We start from the raw sequence: 17,741 nt of genomic DNA on the forward strand, positions 1-17,741 counted from the left end.
CTTACTCGCACCCTGGGAAAGAAAGTGTGGCACTGGTTTGGGCTTGTGAATAATTTCCATGTGTTTGTGTATGGAAAGCCCTTCACATTAGTGGCTGATCCCCAAGCATTGTTAATGGTATTTGGGAATCCCACAGCAAAAATGCCTCCTCGAATTGAGCATTGGGGTTTGAGGTCACAAGAATTCAACTAAATGATTCTTCATCGTCCAGGGAAAGATCAGAAACTGGCTGATTATGCCCTGGTACCCCATGTAAGACAGTGGAGGATTACATCCAATTTATTGTGAAATCGAGTACACCATCTGCCATGTCTTTAGAGCAAATTGCCACAAGCCAAGGTAGTGGCATGTCAAGATTAAAAGTTGTGGAACCAGTATTCTAGACCTCTCACTAATGACAGCGAGTATATGAAGTTCAGAAATGTGAGATGAAATTTCAGTAACGCAGGAAGGCCTCATTCTGCAAGGTACACGGATTGTTATTCACCAAAGTCTCTGACAACAAGTAGTTGAATTTGCCCAAGAAGGAGATCGAGGAATAGTTGCCACTAAGAGAGCTCTCCGTGATCGAGTCTGGTTTCCGTATCTTGACAAAAGGGTCAAAAAAGAATTGAAGACTTGTCACATATGCAACTGTCTTTCATCTCAAGTTAGTCAGCAACCTTTGATTATGACAGAATTGCCCCATCATGCTTGGGAGAGAATTGCTATTGATTCTTTTATGGCCCTCTGGATAATGGACATTATCTTCTAGTTATTGTTGATCAATACTCCCATTTTCCATTGGTAGAAGACCTTTCATCCACTACACATGAGCAGGGTTATTCAAAACCTAGATGCCATCTTTGCGACATGACTTGTCCCTGCAATCTTAAAATCTGACAACGACCCACCTTTTAATATTCGAGAATTCAAAAACGTTCTAAATCACCTCAATATAAAGCATCAAAAAAGCACTCCTCTTTGACCCCAGGCCAATGGTCTGGTAGAACGCCTCATGCGTACTCCAAAGAAAGCTGTTCTGCATTCTACATTGGGGAAGTTCGACCTCGAAGGTGGGGGGCCAGACAAACCCTTGGGAGGCCATTTCATACCTGTTGGACTCAGCTCACCATCACCTCTCACTTTGCTCTCCCCCGCCGCCGCTTAAGCCATCGCGGCCGCCGAGTGGGGGGAGCATCCAGAGAGCCTGCCGCCTACATCCCCCAGGGTCCTTTGCAGCGGCTCGGGGATGCCGCTGCAGCGTCGCTCGACAGCGCCCGGAGGCGCATAAAGACACCACGCTCCTGCTGAGGAGCGGGGGCCAGACAAACGCTTGGGAGGCCATCTCATACCTGTTGGACTCAGCTCACCATCACCTCTCACTTTGCTCTCCCCCGCCACCGCTTCTGCCATCGCGGCCGCCGAGTGGGAGGAGCATCCAGAGAGCCTGCCCACTACATCCCCCAGGGTCCTTTGCAGCAACTCGGGGACGCCGCTGCAGCGCCGCTCGACAGCGCCCGGAGGCGCATAAAGACACCACGCTCCTCCCGCGTTGCGGGACGCGCGCGGGCGATGCCGGGCCGAGCCCGGGCAGAGGGCGGGCCATCTGTGGCCATGAGGGGCCAGAAGAGGCCGGGCAGGGCTACCCCTCTGAGCCACATCAATGGGTAAGCGTAAACATTTGGGAAATGAGGGGCAAGATGCTAAAGACGCTAAGGTCCTGCGTAAGGCGGACACAATCATTTCATATCTAACTTCTGCGGTTGGTGCTATCAACCAAAAAATAGCCAACGCTGAAAAAGAACTGGAACTGGGAAAGGCTAATGATCCATCTACCCCGGCACCCCCACTTGTGCCCACAGAGACTATGACGGAAGGTATCTTGACTGAGGCGTCACCCGGACACAATTTCGTATCTCATAATTCTCAGACACTGCGCAACGAGAGCCATAGTACAAAGGCTTTGCCTAAAACGGTTAAACAGAAGTCTAAGAAATGTGGGGGGAAATCTAATCATGTTTCCCTTAATCAGGATTATGTCAATGACATTTGCTCACTTTTGGGGGATAAACTGGAAGACCTGATTACTGCTCGATTAGAGCCTATTTTGGAGGAAATTGGTAAAGACATTGTTGACTGCTTGAATACGTGCTTATCTGGCTTACTAAAGAGGTGTGAAAAAATAGATTCACTCATTAATAGTTTTCATACTCTAGAACGACTCCATAAAATTGACAGCAAGCCTCTTGAGAACAATAACATTACTTAGTAGACCGCCCTGGGATCTTAGGCCAGTCTGTCCCACTTAAACATCTGTCACTAACCCCAGCCCCAAAAGCAGGCAGTCCCACTATTGGAAACCCATTAACACGACCAACCCCCATTCCAGCAACAATGAAGACACTTGTGAATACAACTGCACGCCCTAAAACCCCTCATATTATACTTAACCCAAGTTCCCCTAGGCTGCACCTTCCACCAGAAGCTGCCCCTTTTGTGGCAGTAATTACCGGGGTCCCTCTTTTGGAACAAAATTAGAGTCTACCAGAGACCTCCTGGATAAAACCAGGGAATGGTGCAAACAATATTCAAGTGGGGAGCATGACATATCCCCCTCTATTATCACGGCTAGAAGGGTGGGGTGGGTAGGACAGAGGGTGAAGAACATCACTGGAGATTGTATTGTTGTAAATTTCTCACAGAGAGAGGTCGCCGAAAAATTATTCTGGGATGGGTCTCCAATCGCTAAAAATGACATTAGACCACTGCCTCTAGGTTATTTCTACCCGTCAAGGGGGAGTCAGGTGACACGCACTTGGCCCCAGAGGGTAGCAGGAAAAAGATATACACCTACATTAGGACCCTGTTACTTTGCTATGTATCCTAAGAGTGGAGCTCCTGTTCTTACTCCCCAGCTTCTCCCCCCAAAAATGATTTCCACTAAAACCATTGACGACACACAGACTGGGGGTTTGCCATTGTCTAATCGCTTTACACCACTGTCACACCTGGGTGATTCCGATTGACTACATAAACCCAGTGACATTAATAACAGGTCCTCTCCGAATCCAACTAGAATTAAGGCATGTAGAATTCTTAGTTGGAACATTGCCGGCTCTAGATCCAAGAGCCATGACGAAAATTGGCTGGGCTTCGTTTCATCATTTGATATAATCTCCCTCCAAGAAACCTGAGACACAGCTAATAGATTTGCTTTCAATGGGTATGCCCACTTTAGCATCCCAGCTAAACCAAGTGTGGCGGGGAGAGCAAAGGGAGGTCTATCGTTATTCATCTCACTCAACTTGAAAGGGACAGCCAAACAGCTAGAGCCAGGCTCCCCCCATTGTTTAGCAGTAGAACTATTAGTGGCTAATTTACCCACTATCTTATTTATTAATTTTTATAATTCCCCCCAAATTGTCAGCACAAATCAACACCTAGAATACCTTGGGGAATTCTTGGATAAGTACAGAACCACAAACAACAGCTTCGAGGTCATCCTCATGGGTGATTTCAACATACATCCTTGTCGCTCGGATTGCAACTTGAAGGACAATGGAGGCCCACCTTTTTCGCTCCATACACATTTTGAACACACCAAATGTGGGGAAGCTTTGGAGAATCTTTTGGCCTCCTTTAATCTTCACGAATCAAGTTGCTGCCCTGTAGGTCCTAGATCCTCAACATTCAAAGGGAAAGACACAGGGTCAGTCATAGATTATATTCTTTTATCACCTTTTTTTTTGTCTTTTATTTTAAGATATAGGGTAGAAGACTCTCCTTTCAGCGACCATAATCCCTTGATACTGGAGGTCGCTCAGGGGGGGTTACTAGATTTTAAAGATTCTGAGATACAATGCACAACTGACCTGATAACCAAAGATCAGGGCAGAAGGTTGAAATGGTCCAAAGTGACTCCGGTCACTTTCTTAAAAGATGTTTTGGCAAAGGTTGAAGAGGAGGTCGGTATTTGCTTAGACCCCGATGCCCCCAATATTAGAATAGTTGAGGCTTTTAATTTAATATGTCAACAAGTAAATACTGACTTAACGCTCAAACCAAAAACAGGGATGCAGAGAGGAAAACGGTGGTTTGACACAAACTGCACCAAGGCCCACTCCGCCCTCTTAAAAGGACTGAAGGTGAAACCAAGAAATAGAACACATATAGCTCTTCTTAGGAAGAAATATAAACATGCTATTTATGTTCGGAAAAATCAGATTAAAGAACAAGCTTGGAATGACCTTCAATCAGATGAAGTCTTGCGGGACAGCTCCAAATTCTGGGAGGTGATTAACCACCCTTATTTTTCGGGGGTGGAAAACCATGGTGTAGAATGTGTCATCCCGGATGAGCTGTGGCTTGCCCATTTTGGTAACATCTATAGCCAGCCTAGCTCTGGCCACACACAGGAGCTTTTTCCCCACCCTCGTTTAGAGCCAATTCAAGCTTTCAAAGAGGAAGAAGTAGAAAAAGCTATAAATTAAACACTTAAGAATAAGGCGCCGGGCCCCGATGGGGTTCCTGCGGACCTATATAAGTCCGCACCTAAATTTTGGGCCAAGATTCTGACAAATGTTTTCAACTCTGCAAGAGAAAATAACTTCCCTCAGTCTTGGGCTAGGTCCATAATCATCCCAATTTTTAAAAAGGGTCAAAGGGGCGATCCCACCTGCTATAGGCCTATCTCCCTAATAGACTCTGCTGTCAAAATCTTGGGCAGAGTCATTTTAAGCAGAATAACAACATGGCTAGAAGGCAGGGGAACTATGACCAATGCCCAGTATGGTTTCAGGTCCAAAAGGAGTACACTGGATCAATGTTTAAATTTGCACTTGATCATCAGTAAAAATACTATAGTGAAACAGGGGGCCTTGTACATGGCCTTTATGGACCTCTCCTCAGCCTTTGACCTGGTCAACAGGTCGAGGCTGTGGGGGGTCCTTTTGGACATGGGCATTGAGCCAGCATTGGTGGGCCTCTTAGCCGATCTCCACCGAGGACTACAGGCCTCTGTCAGAGTCACCCGGGAGGGGAGATGTACTAGCTTTTTTAAATCTGAGAGGGGGGTGCGGCAAGGATGTATCCTTGCCCCCTCCTCTTCACCTTATATATAAACGCACTTGAGCCAGAGCTTATCACCTCGGCAGTTGACGTCCCGCGTGCAGGGGAGACCAACATCCCGGTCCTCCTGTACGCGGATGACGCAGTCCTTTTGGCCCGAACAGGTGTGGCCCTCAACAAATTACTGGCCTCTTTCGGTGATTTCATGACCTCTCTAGATTTGAAAATAAACACCCAAAAATCCCAGGTCATGATTGTGGGTTTAAAAGGCAGGAACAAGAAATCTATAACTTTTTTTGTACAGGGAAAGAAGTTTTGAGGGTCTCTTCCTTCACTTACTTGGGTGTGATTTTTGACGACAGCGGAACCTGGGGCACCCAACACAAGTTAAAAACTAACGAAGTTGCTAGATCTGCTGCAGCCCTCCTGAGTTTTGTAAAAAGAATCGGGTCAAGACCTATGGAGGCTATTCTTAAAGTGTATAAAGCCAAATGCTTGGCTATAGCCACCTATGGGTCTTCAATCTGGGGATACACAAATCCTGATACCATTCAGAGGGCGGAAAACAAATTTCTTAGAACGCTGCTCTCAGTTCCCCAGTCTACTCCCACTTTCACTACACACTCAGAGTTAGGCATTGGGTTTGTTACAGACCAAATAAAATCTGCCCCTGTTATCTGTTGGTTAAAAACCTGGCTCAACGAGGAAATCCCTTTAAACCATCTGATCCTCAAAGACTGTCTAGCCCTGGAGGGAGCCCAAAGAATCCCATGGTTGGCCTATGTAAAATCTATGTTATCACATGTGGGGCGTACAGAGCTTTTCCACTCTCCTGACCGTATCAAAAAAGAGGATGTCACGGTGATAAAACTTTCATTAATGAATCAATTTATGACAGAGCGGGAGGAGATAGAGATGAAAAAAACGCTAGTTAGAAGAAACTATGCCCTCATTACCACTCCAGGACCTGAACCCTATTTAGTTTTTGTAAATAAACCATTTCACCGTTTTCTTTTAACCAGATTTCGTTTAAACTTGATACATTTTATGCTGGCCTCCAATGCTACGTGGGACACTCCTGTTAACGCAAGTCCTTGTGACTGCAATCATTTTTCATTACAGGACACATTACATTTTACTATGTTTTGCGAACACTATGCATCAATTAGAAACAAATATCTTTTACCAATTCTTCGAAAGGCTGGCTTTTCACAGGTCAGGCCAGCGCTCTTGTTTTTACAACTTTTGGCTAGTGCACGCGTTACTTTCCATGTAGCTAGTTTTTTAGTAGCAGGAGTTCGTCTGAACAAGCAGCGCACTAATGCATGTTATGGCAACAGTATAACTGAATTATCTCACTAACGTGCTGGTGCATTATTTTCAAGTTTGTGCAATATATTTTTTACCATGAAACTTTTTTGAGGTCAAAAGAAATAATTACAAATATTGTTTTAATTGACTTAATGAAATATGCTTATCTCAAACATGATATTTTTACCCGCATCACTTGTATCTCGACAGTATGTATTTTAATATTGTATTTTATTGTCCTTTTGATGATCTGTATTTTGTGTCTTTTTGTGATTTTTTATAAATCGAATAAAAGTGATTGACCGACTGACTGAACACTATTATTTGAGGTTTCTGTTTGACCCCCTCACTCAACCACAGAGGAAACCCCTGCAACTATCATGTTTGGAAGAGTCATGACAACCAAGCTTTCCCAATGGACGGCGCTGGATGTGACAGGGGATACATCTGCATTCATCTGCATGCTGATAGTCTTCTTGGGCTGGGAGAGAGGTGATTCACACTTACATTTGAATAGGCTGTGTCCTGCCCTCACTCAAAGGCTGATTTACCCTCTAGTGATCGTCTGGAGCCAGGAATGGGCTGCAAGGGACTGTTGCACACTTCTGAGGGTTCATTTGAAGTCACCCGTTCATCAAAGACATTTTTGAGTATATGTACTGGAGCTCTGATCCCATGTTTTAGACGCTGCTTGGGACTTGTAGCCAGACACTGTTGGCTCTACAAACTGCTCATTGCTATGAGGACTGCTGTGCTGTCAGGAGCAACAACCATTTCAACTAACTGCCTTGTTGTGTTGACCTGCTGCAGCTGGGCTGCAAGACGGACTACCAATTTGCAACCTAACTGTATGTGCGGTCTGCTGCCTGCCACCTCCTTTTGTGCCCTAAGTGCTGTCCAAGGGCTTGTTTGCTTGCCCCCTGTTCTCTCGAGATCTCAGGGCCATCAAAGACCTTGTTGCCCCTTTTCTCCAAGACTTCTGCTGGGTGAGCCCATTTAACAAGGGTTAGCATGTCGCCAGTGCTCCCTTCTGCACCAAGGTAAAACTTTGTGCATTACAGGACAGTGCACCATGGGACTACAGTGCAGCGCTCTGACCAGGGGAGTGCCTGTGTGCATTCTAGGGAAGTGCTCCATGTTTTACAAACCAGCATGTGGTAATCGTTTTTTCTCTAGCATAAACAGCGTTGTTTCGCCTGGAGGCATTACCAGAGAAACAAACACGTCCTTGAGCATCGTGCTCACTGCAGCTGAATTGTATTGTGAACCTCACCCCCAGAGTCTGGCAAGATATCGCCACCATCAGATGCCACCAAGAATAAACTAGTGTGGCCCCTCTGGTCGCGAGACTCGAGGAACAGCCCCCTGGAGACTTGTACTGCTCTAAGATGGTACAGTGCAGCGTCTAAGGCTGCAGAGCTACAGAGCTGCACAAAGCCTTCAAGGCAGGCCTTTCAACAACACGTTGTTCTGTAACATGCAGCGGCCAGCATTCTGAGACTCATGCCAGCCAGCCTCGCCCTCTGGTTTTAACGCCTATACTGCACGAAGCTCGCAACATCGGGTCCCACTCCCGAGACATGACAACATTGTTAGCAAGTTACAAATGCCCTGAGGACAGTGACCCTGCACCCACAAAGGTACTGTGAGGCGGGTTGGGTCTAGAAGAGGGTTGAAGCCACCCTGCTCCCCTTCACGGGTGGCTTGGTTTCCATTGGGCAAAGAGACGCGATTCATGCGGCCCCAGCAGGCTCCAAATTCACAAGAGTGCGAGGGGCATTTCTTGTTCAGCATTTTTCTCTGCTCTGGAGATGACCTCAAGAATGGCGCATGGCCGTCCATAGAGGAGAACTGCTGGAAGACTCAAGCTCAATTACTGTTTAGCGTTTAGTAGGTGCTCCTGCGCCGTACGTTTGGTTTCAAAATGCAATCACTTCAACCACGTTCACTACAGTTACCGTATGAAGTGTAATAGGAGCTCAGGTGCGCTCCTACCTATGTTTTCATAGTAATTTGTGTTTTTCTCTGTCAAACCTGCATTATTTGCACTAACGGTGTGATTTAAGCCATTTTGGTCTTGTTTGATTTACAATATAGAATTTATTTTTACATAATCCGGGTGGATTCCCTTTTGTGGTTTACTCACTGTGTTGCTGCGCGAGTGCGTTGCACAAATGCTCTGCACATTGCCTCTTTAAACTAGCCTGACTGCTCTGCGCCAAGCAACCAGAGGGTGAGCGCAGATTATCTCAGGTGTGTATCTGGCTTACCCTGACTAGAGTGGTGGATTCTGCCTGGCTTAGGTGCCTACCCTAGCCGACCAGAAACCCCATGTCCAACAGTGGTTCTTGTGAATCACTTGATTTCCCAGCATGCTCCTGCTGCAAGACCAGGTCAACACACTTTATGTAGGAGGACTAGCCTCCATTTGTGTCTCAAAGGGAAGTGTGACTGTTTTTCCTAGAACTTACATTTTTTCCCCCTGAATTGTAACTGTTCACTTCTCCGTATTATATCAATGCAGTTTTTTCAAGAAATATTTTCTTCATGTAATTTCCAATGTTTTTTCTATTTTGCAGCACAACAATCACATCTAGAAAATATGAATGGGAAAGAAAGCCATAAAGGTTCCGGGGGCAAGATGAATATAACTCAAAATATCTACTTAAAGAAACGGCGCAGAATGCACATGAGGGAGAGACGCTTTGCTTGTAATGTGTGTGACAAAGGATTTATCAATGAGACACTTCTTGTGAGGCACAAAAAAGGACACACCAGCCTCAGGCCATATCCCTGCGAAACGTGTAAAAAGTGTTTCACTCAAAAGGCAACTTTTTTACAGCATCGAAAAACACACACTGGAGAGAGGCCTTATCACTGCACAGCGTGTTCCAAGCGCTTTGCTTATAAGAAAGGCCTTGTACGGCATCAACGTGTACACACAGGAGAGAGGCCTTATCAAAGCGTACACACAGGAGAGAGACCTCATCAAAGCGTACACACAGGAGAGAGACCTTATCAAAGCGTACACACAGGAGAGAGACCTTATCAAAGCGTACACACAGGAGAGAGGCCTCATCAAAGTGTACACACAGGAGAGAGGCCTCATCAAAGTGTACACACAGGAGAGATGCCTCATCAACGTGTACACACAGGAGAGAGGCCTTATCAAAGCGTACACACAGGAGAGAGACCTCATCAAAGCGTACACACAGGAGAGAGGCCTTATCAAAGTGTACACACAGAAGAGAGGCCTCATCAAAGCGTACACACAGGAGAGAGACCTCATCAAAGTGTACACACAGGAGAGAGGCCTTATCAAAGTGTACACACAGAAGAGAGGCCTCATCAAAGCGTACACACACGAGAGAGGCCTCATCAAAGTGTACACACAGGAGAGAGGCCTTATCACTGCACAGTGTGTTCCAAGCGCTTTGCTCATAAGAAAGGCCTTGTACGGCATCAAAGCGTACACGCAGGAGAGAGGCCTTATCACTGCTCTGTATGTGCCAAGAGCTTCACTCAAAAGAAAAGTCTTCACGAGCATCAACGCATACACACAGGGGAGAAACCTTATCATTGCACTGTGTGTGAGAAGAGCTTCCGTCAAAAGGCGCATCTACTAAAGCACGAACTAATACACACCGGAGAGAGACCTTATAACTGCACTGAGTGTTCAAAGTGCTTTTCTCGTAAGGAGACCCTTGTACAGCATCAAAGCGTACACACAGGAGAGAGGCCTCATCATTGCACTGTGTGTTCAAAAACCTTTTCTCAGAAGAGAAACCTTGTACTGCATCAAAGAACACACACAGGAGAGAAGCCTTATCACTGCACTGAGTGTTCAAAGCGCTTTTCTCGTAAGTCTTACCTTGTACTGCATCAACGAACACACACCGGAGAGCAGCCTTATCACTGCAACAGGGTGTTCCAAGTGCTTTGCTGATAAGGGATCCCTTGTACTGCATCAAAGAACACACACAGGAGAGAGGCCTTATCTCTGCATTAAGTATTCCAAGCGCTTTGCTTATCAGGGATCCCTTGTTCGGCATCAAAGCATACACACATGAGAGAAGCCTTTTCACTGCACTGTGCGCGAGAAGAGCTTAAATTAAAAGTCAAGTCTCGTAACACCAAACACACTGGAGAGAAACCTTATCACTGCAAGGTGTCTTCCAAGCGCTCTTCTTAGAAAGAAAGGCCATGTATGGCATCAAAGTGCACACACAGGAAAGAGGCCTTATCACTGCACAGTGTGTGGGAAGAGCTTTACTGGTAAGGCACATATGCAACGGCACCAAATAATACACACTAAACTGAACCCTATCACTGCACAGTTTATGCCAGGAACTTCACTCAAAATGAACATTTCTACAACATCAATAAATACAAACTAGATCCATTTTCACTGTAACAATCTTATGTCCTGCTAACCCCAAAGTAAGTTTTACTGGAATGTTGCAACTTAGCGAGGGCTTATAGTCATAAATTCCTAATGGCCAGTGTTCCCTGTAGGGAGCGTGCATTTAGTGTAATAACCCTGAGTGCGCAAACTCCGGTGCGAAGCGCATACACTTCATAAATCACTGAGGCACCATTTGCAGCTCTTGCTTTTAAAAAGCGAGCAGCGTGGAAAAAAAGATCTCTTGCGTGAAGGAGCACAGAGAGCAGATCTTGGGCCTAGCAACATACCACTGTTGAAGAGGGGAGAACGTTGCAGCGTGCCGCTTAAACGGCAGGTATCAGATTACCGAGGGTCACAAGTTGTGCAGCATGTTTCTTCTTCGCATGCTGTTTGCTGCACTAGTTTCTGAGAGAGGTTGCATGGCTTTACAGGCAGCTGTGGCTGTCTGGGCATGATCCGCGTCTTGCAGATTAATTTATTTTAAAAGTCCATTCACTAATTAGCATTGTTCGGTATTTAAGGGTATGATGTACGGCATACTGATGTTTAAGTCCCAGCTAAAAGTGTTCAAAAGGAAAGCACTGCGTTCATAATGGTATACCTGTGCTAAATTTATTTAGAGAAGCCATTTCTGACCCTGCCGCAAGCATGCTAAGGCATATATGTCCCCAGTGAGGCAGCATCATTCAGATGAGTCATTTTCCCGGCCTAGACCTGGGCTCTGTAAATGCAGCTCTGGTCACCTGTGAAGCGTGATTGCGAGCAGCCGTAGAAGAATGTAAGGAGATATGATTGGTAACCAATCGCATCCTTGTGTTATTTCTTTATAAATGTTCTGAGTCTTTCTCACTGCTAGTTGATTCTATTGTACCAACCGATTATAGGATTAATTTACAACCTCGCTCACGCCATTACATGAGGGCACAGCCGCAAGACTATCACACCGTCTTACAAAACACACACTAAACTATTACCAGGGCTCTCAGCACAGACACCTATTCAGAGATGCCAAAGTCCCAACAAACCGAAGCCCATAGCCCCTCTGCAGTGCACAGAGGTACTCGCCTCGCGGAACGGACTTGCTTCCATCTTCAGCCCAGGTCCTGCTCGCTCTTTGTGGTGCGTGATTACCGTTGGACCTGCAGAAAGAAACGTGGGCTCTTTTACCTTCCCATCATACCTTTTACCACATATGTTTAAGAGTTAGTAGTTGAACTGTGGTTATTGCAGATGTATGTAGACCTCTTTTCCTCAATAAATCCTGCTGTATCTTGCATTACAATGGGTTCAAGTCAGCATTCTGTGCATTTAAGATCCCCTCCCATAGGGCTCACATTTATTTTTTTGTCACTCTGTAAGCTCTACAGCGCTCAGGCTTCGGTGTTGAAGAGCGCTGCTGCAACCAACTGTAAATCAGCTAACCAACTGAGCAGCCCCTTATCTATGAGTGCCGACAGGTATAACTTGATTTACCTCTTGTCAGGAGTAATTATTGTGTCCAGACTGATTTTTTAATTTCTTTTTTCATCCCAGTTCTTTTTTGCTTTCCTCATTCAAACAATGCAAAATACAACAAGACTTAGGGCAGGATATACTAGCATCAGGAAAACCGATTTCCTATTTGCGATTCTCTATGAGTCGCAATTTGGAAATCGGAATTCCTAATGTATGAAAGCAACTCTTTTGAGTTTCATTAGCGCATGCTAGCGAGATTCAAATAGAGCTACCTCATGCATATTAGTGAGCTAGGTCGCAATTTGAGACCCATTTGAGACCCATTAGGAATCAAAACCATCACAGAGATGGCAGCCTGCTGAGGTCAGCAGGCCACCATGTCTATGATTAGTTTTTAATAAAGCAGTCTGTTTATTTTTTTTTTAATGCAGCCCATTTTCCTTAAAGGATAATGGGATGCATTTAAAAAGAAAAAAATAAGCTTTTCGGACAGAGGGGTCCGTGGGACAGCCGTGGGACAGCCACCTGCTCTCAAAAATATTTGTTTTCCATTCTTCAAAGGACCCGTACCTATTTGCAAATGGATTACCACCTCTTTCAGGGAGTCAGTAAAACTTGACCTTAATTCGGTCGCAAAACTTTCATACAGCCCATTCAGATTCAGTAATTGGAAGAAATGCCGTAAACACGCCCCTTTTAAATACCAAATCGCAAACACTAATTGCAAGTAGGTAGCGTGTTACTGAATCACAATTTGTATTTGGTGCATTTGTAAAAGCATTTTTGTGGTTGGGCGTTTCCGACGGCAAAAATGCTTTGTACAAGGGGCCCCTAATGATTTACTCCCCCAGCTGGAGAACTAGCCAATAGGGCACTAAACTAATGGTGCAGCGCCAGCTTTGCACGTGTGCAGCAACAGCGGTGGCATGAGCACTGGCACAGGCTTTTTTTTATTAAACAAATTAATCACTGCAAGCATTCATTTATTTGTGCTCCTCATGATTGCAGATATCTCTTTCAGTCTTGGGCTTGGAGATAATATTTTGTTTGAAGTCCATGTTTGTGTTTTCCCAGCGGACGGCAGAAGCTCCTGCTGTTCTTGGTCCATTCATCACACACTCCTGCTGGTGCTTACTGACTCTTCATGCTTCTGTGCACTTTATCAATGGTGCAGCAGGTGCAGTGGCACGGGGTCCAGGACTGTGAGGGGCCTGTTGACCTTGTAAATTACTGTATATTAGCAGCCCAACAACAGTCAAATTGGTGATTTCCTTTGCTTGCACCTGAGCTCATGGCATCCTGGTCTTTCCATAAACATGCATAAACCCGAGCAGGACGTTCCTGCTAGCACTAATGGAGAGGGGGGCTGTACGATTTGGAAGGAGAGTCGATCTCTCAGGACCATGCTCAGATAAAATGATCATTGTTACGAGTCTCTGCACTGCCGACGCCTGAGAAGCAGGAACCCTTCGTCTACCTCTTCTTGGTTCATGCGGGACTTCATTCTGCCTCAATAAGGTTCCCGTATGTTTCATTTAACAACACAGTTTGCTTCCTAAATGCAACGGCAAAGTTAGCTTTTAGTGGGATGAACAGCACATAGGATTATACCTGCCAGCGTTTTGGAAATACAAACAGACACACGCACTCATCAACCCTTTTAAGAATATCCACACCTTATGTCCATTATACTCCACTCCACGTGTTGTGTAGCATTCCCCGTCATAGGGAGTGGACGCCTTCACAAAAGAAGGGTCAAGGACGTGTTGCATCTTAAAAGGCTTCAAGTCTGTGCTCTGTGTGCTGCAGATGTCCGCAGTGGATGACTTAACCATCTGGGCTACCTTACATGCTTACTAAGACACAGAAACAACTGTGTATGTATGTCAATTGTAACTGAGGATAAACAAATGTTTTGGTTTAGAGGATCACCTAAACCTTTTCGTTTAGTAGCTACAAGCACTTTCTTTCTGTGGCACTTTGCATTTCATGTTCACTGTGCTGCGGCTCACCATTACCAGTCCACTGAAAACAAAATGCAATTGAGAATTGGTTGCAGGTTGCAGGCTCCACTCATCCTCCACCGTTCCACAAGCAGGTAGTTTGGAGCTTCCATTCATTTAAGGCAATTCCTGAAATATCCGAAATAGCTGTATAGTCCAGAAAAATGTTTTACACTCTCAGGGGATTCCTTTCTTTTCTTGTCCAACTCCTCTCTGCTTTTTTTTTTAAATTCTTTTTTTATTAACATTTTAAAGATCACACGTGCACCTTTGACCACCTCGTAGTCCCACTGCACAACATAGTTCTTGTATCATACAGAAAGTAGTGCAAAGCATTCAGTGGTAAGTGGCGCTCTTCAGTATACCTTTCTGCTGCTGACAGTCATTCGATAGACCTCTCCCCACACATCTGCCCCAGAGGACCTGTCGTCCGTACATTCTTGAACTGCATACATTCGTTCGTCCTTTGCAGGGGTCTGGTGTTACCGCAGCCCCATTCCATAGCCCACCACGCTGCAGCCTGCAATCCTCTTTTAGTATCCTGTGTCCAGCATCGCCCCTCTGCGTGCCCTTCCTCCTCGGCATTTTCGCCTTTGTCCTCTAAGTATGCCATATAAAGGGCCCAGTAGTCCCTAGGGTGGTTCTGCACAGACTGAAGCTCATTAGAAGTGTCCAACTACTCATTACAGTATGCCATGTCCGAGTGCCAATCCCCTAATTTTGGGGCAGGGCCCCTTGCCCAGCGCATCGCTACTCTGCGCTTAGCTAATAGTAGTCCAATAGCTACTAGCTTCCTGACCGATTATCCTAGCTCCTTATCGTATCACAATAAAGCTAGCATTGGTTCCATCTGTATAGTGAGGCTGTTCTAGCCGTCAATGCCTGGAAAACTCCCTCCCAGAATTGAAGTATCGCTGGACAGTACCAAGCAGCATGTATAAACCCTTCTTCCTGCTCACTGCATCATAGGCAGTTTGCAGATTCCCGTAGGCCATATCGGTACAATCTTTCCAGCGTATAATACACATGGTTTATGTACTTTAAGTGTATCAACTGGTGTCCTCATTTACAGATCCCTCCTTAGTTCTAGCACAGCAGGACTGCCATACCTTATCTTCTACGGGCCTACCCAAGTCTCTCGGCTAGTCCGATCTTGCTTTAGTCACACGCTCGCGACTGCAGAAGGCTCCAGCTGGGAACTGCGAGGCCCAGAAGGCAGTGGGCACGCCGGACGACAGCTTGCCCCTCCCCTAGCCACCGGGGGCTACATAGACCTCTCGCGCCTTCCGCTCCGCGGGAGACGCTCGCGACTGCAGAAGGCTCCAGCTGGGAACTGCGAGGCCCAGAAGGCAGTGGGCACACCGGAGGACAGCTTGCCCCTCCCCCTCACCACCGGGGGCTACATAGACCTCTCGTGTCTCCCGCTACGTGGGAGATGCTCGCGCCTGCAGAAGGCTCCAGCTGGGAACTGCGAGGCCCAGAAGGCAGTGGGCACACCGGAGGACAGCTTGCCCCTCCCCCTAGCCACCAGGGGCTACATAGACCTCTCGCATCTCCCGCTCCGCAGGAGACGCTCGCGACTGCAGAAGGCTCCAGCTGGGAACTCCGAGGCCCAGAAGGCAGTGGGCACACCGGAGGACAGCTTCCACCTACCCCTAGCCATCGAAGGACATAAGCATCTGGTCCCTCCCACTGCGCGGGAAGCGTACGGGCTGGCGCCGGGCTAAGCCCGGGCAAAGGGCGAGCCGTCTGTGGCCGTCGGGGGCCGGAGGAGGCTGGGCTGGGCCACCCCCCTTGTTATCGCCTCAAGAAGGTACTTTTGACATTGTACGAGTGCCTTAATAGCACGAGAACCTAAGTAATGGGGAAGAGAAAATGTATGGAGGGAGGGGGTGAGGGCCCAAGTGTACTGACAAAGGGGAAGAAGTCAAAAAAGTCTTAGAAAGTAGCAACGCATGCAGGGGGGAACTGTCGAGCTGACGAGCTAATCGAGGAATGTGGAGCAATACTTACAACCAACCACCTCCCTAATCAGAAGCCAGAAAGTGGATGTAAGAGCCCCGTGGAAGTACTAAGGGGGGGATTAAACAAGGCCCAATAGTGGTCCCTGACATGTTCCTAAGGAGAAAACACGGTGACAGAGTTCTAGATCAAGGGAATGCTGAGGGGGGAAATGAGATCAGTAATTCTGGTATAGAACATAGAGCAATATGTCCCCTTGTGGTTGATCCAAATATTATTTGTAAAAATAGGTTTTCAGCCCTAGCAAATACTGATAGCTGTAGTTCTATGATTGATGGGGAAGGAGCCCAACCCAGTACATGTGAGATTGTTGTTCCCCAAGGAGCTAGTGAATCAACACTGGGGGGCTTCTTGACTTTCTCGCTCCCACTATGGAAGACAGCACTGCCCTGACCATTGTGGTCAAACAATTATGTAAACTGGTTGAGGGCATGCAGGGTAAGATCGAATGCCTTACCGCTTCAGTAAATAAAACTGTATTAGGCCGAGGTCCCTGTTCTACTTGCATAGCAAATAAGAAAACAAATGGTATGCCTATAGATCAGGGCAATGTGGCAACTCAACGCATTGTGTCTCGCCCAAGCAGAGATAGTGTTTTGATCCAGGCTGGTGCTTTGTATAGCGAAGCGGCTAGGGCAAGGAAAGAGTTATCGCAAGTCCCTTACACTAATGTTGGCAAACAACCAATTGCAACGTTAGGGGAAACACAGCTAAGGGAAAGAAGCGGTGATTCCAAAGTGAGCGGTAGACATCGTGACCAAGCTAGCATGTCCAAACAAATTAACAATAAAATTCCTACAATGGACAGAGGCAAACAACAACACCATGCCAATATGAATGAAACACCGAAAGTTTATTTGGTGAATGTTCCAAAATTGGGCCCTGGCAGGGATCGAGAATCAAGTGAATCTCTAACTAATAAGGCTATTCATTGGATTAGGCACACCAGGGGTCAGTGATAAGCGATGATATTTTTAGGGCACAAAGGCTTTCTACCCAAGGGGGCAAAACTGACTGTATTGAACTAGTTTTTAAAAAGGCAAATATGGCAGAGAATTTAATACTGTTGGAATTTAGAAGTTGCTCCCCGCATTATTCTGCCATACAAATGAGATCTTCTCCCCCCCCAACTTTGCCTGGCTGAAACAAGAAAGCGAGCACTCGAAAGTGAACAAGGCTGTTTGGACTTAGAGTCTAATGATTGACTACCAGATAAAGGTGACCAATCAGGCCTCAGTCTCTATCGTAGCGGAAAGTCCGAGCCTGCATGTAGATCTTAATCCAGGCATTCTTTGCACACCAGTAACCTCGTGGTTCTTGGAAGATCACGATAACCCCATGTCAGGTTGCATCCTAGAAGGCCCAAATTTAAATATGAACCCTAACCTCCCTGATGGCCTTGAGAAATTTGGTTCACTCTTATCTTGGAACGTCGCAGGATTGAACACGAAGATTCAAACCCCGGAATGGGCCTCGTTTATTAATCTGTATAATAT

At 46.2% G+C, this 17,741-nt stretch overlaps 2 protein-coding genes across 2 annotated transcripts in view; one reads left to right on the forward strand and one right to left on the reverse strand.

The window, feature by feature from the left end:
- LOC144763768 (uncharacterized) overlaps positions 1-10,762 on the forward strand; it is a 41,285-nt gene extending 30,523 nt beyond the window's left edge. Inside the window, exon 3 of the mRNA XM_078649730.1 lies at positions 8,940-10,762. The gene's annotated coding sequence lies outside the window, so the exon portion shown is untranslated. The remainder of the gene's footprint in view (positions 1-8,939) is intronic.
- LOC144763838 (uncharacterized) overlaps positions 1-17,741 on the reverse strand; it is a 204,034-nt gene that overhangs the window by 42,552 nt on the left and 143,741 nt on the right. The window lies entirely within an intron of this gene.

The sequence above is a fragment of the Lissotriton helveticus genome, chromosome 1_1 (assembly GCF_964261635.1).
Source record: "Lissotriton helveticus chromosome 1_1, aLisHel1.1, whole genome shotgun sequence".
Classification (NCBI taxonomy): domain Eukaryota; kingdom Metazoa; phylum Chordata; class Amphibia; order Caudata; family Salamandridae; genus Lissotriton; species Lissotriton helveticus.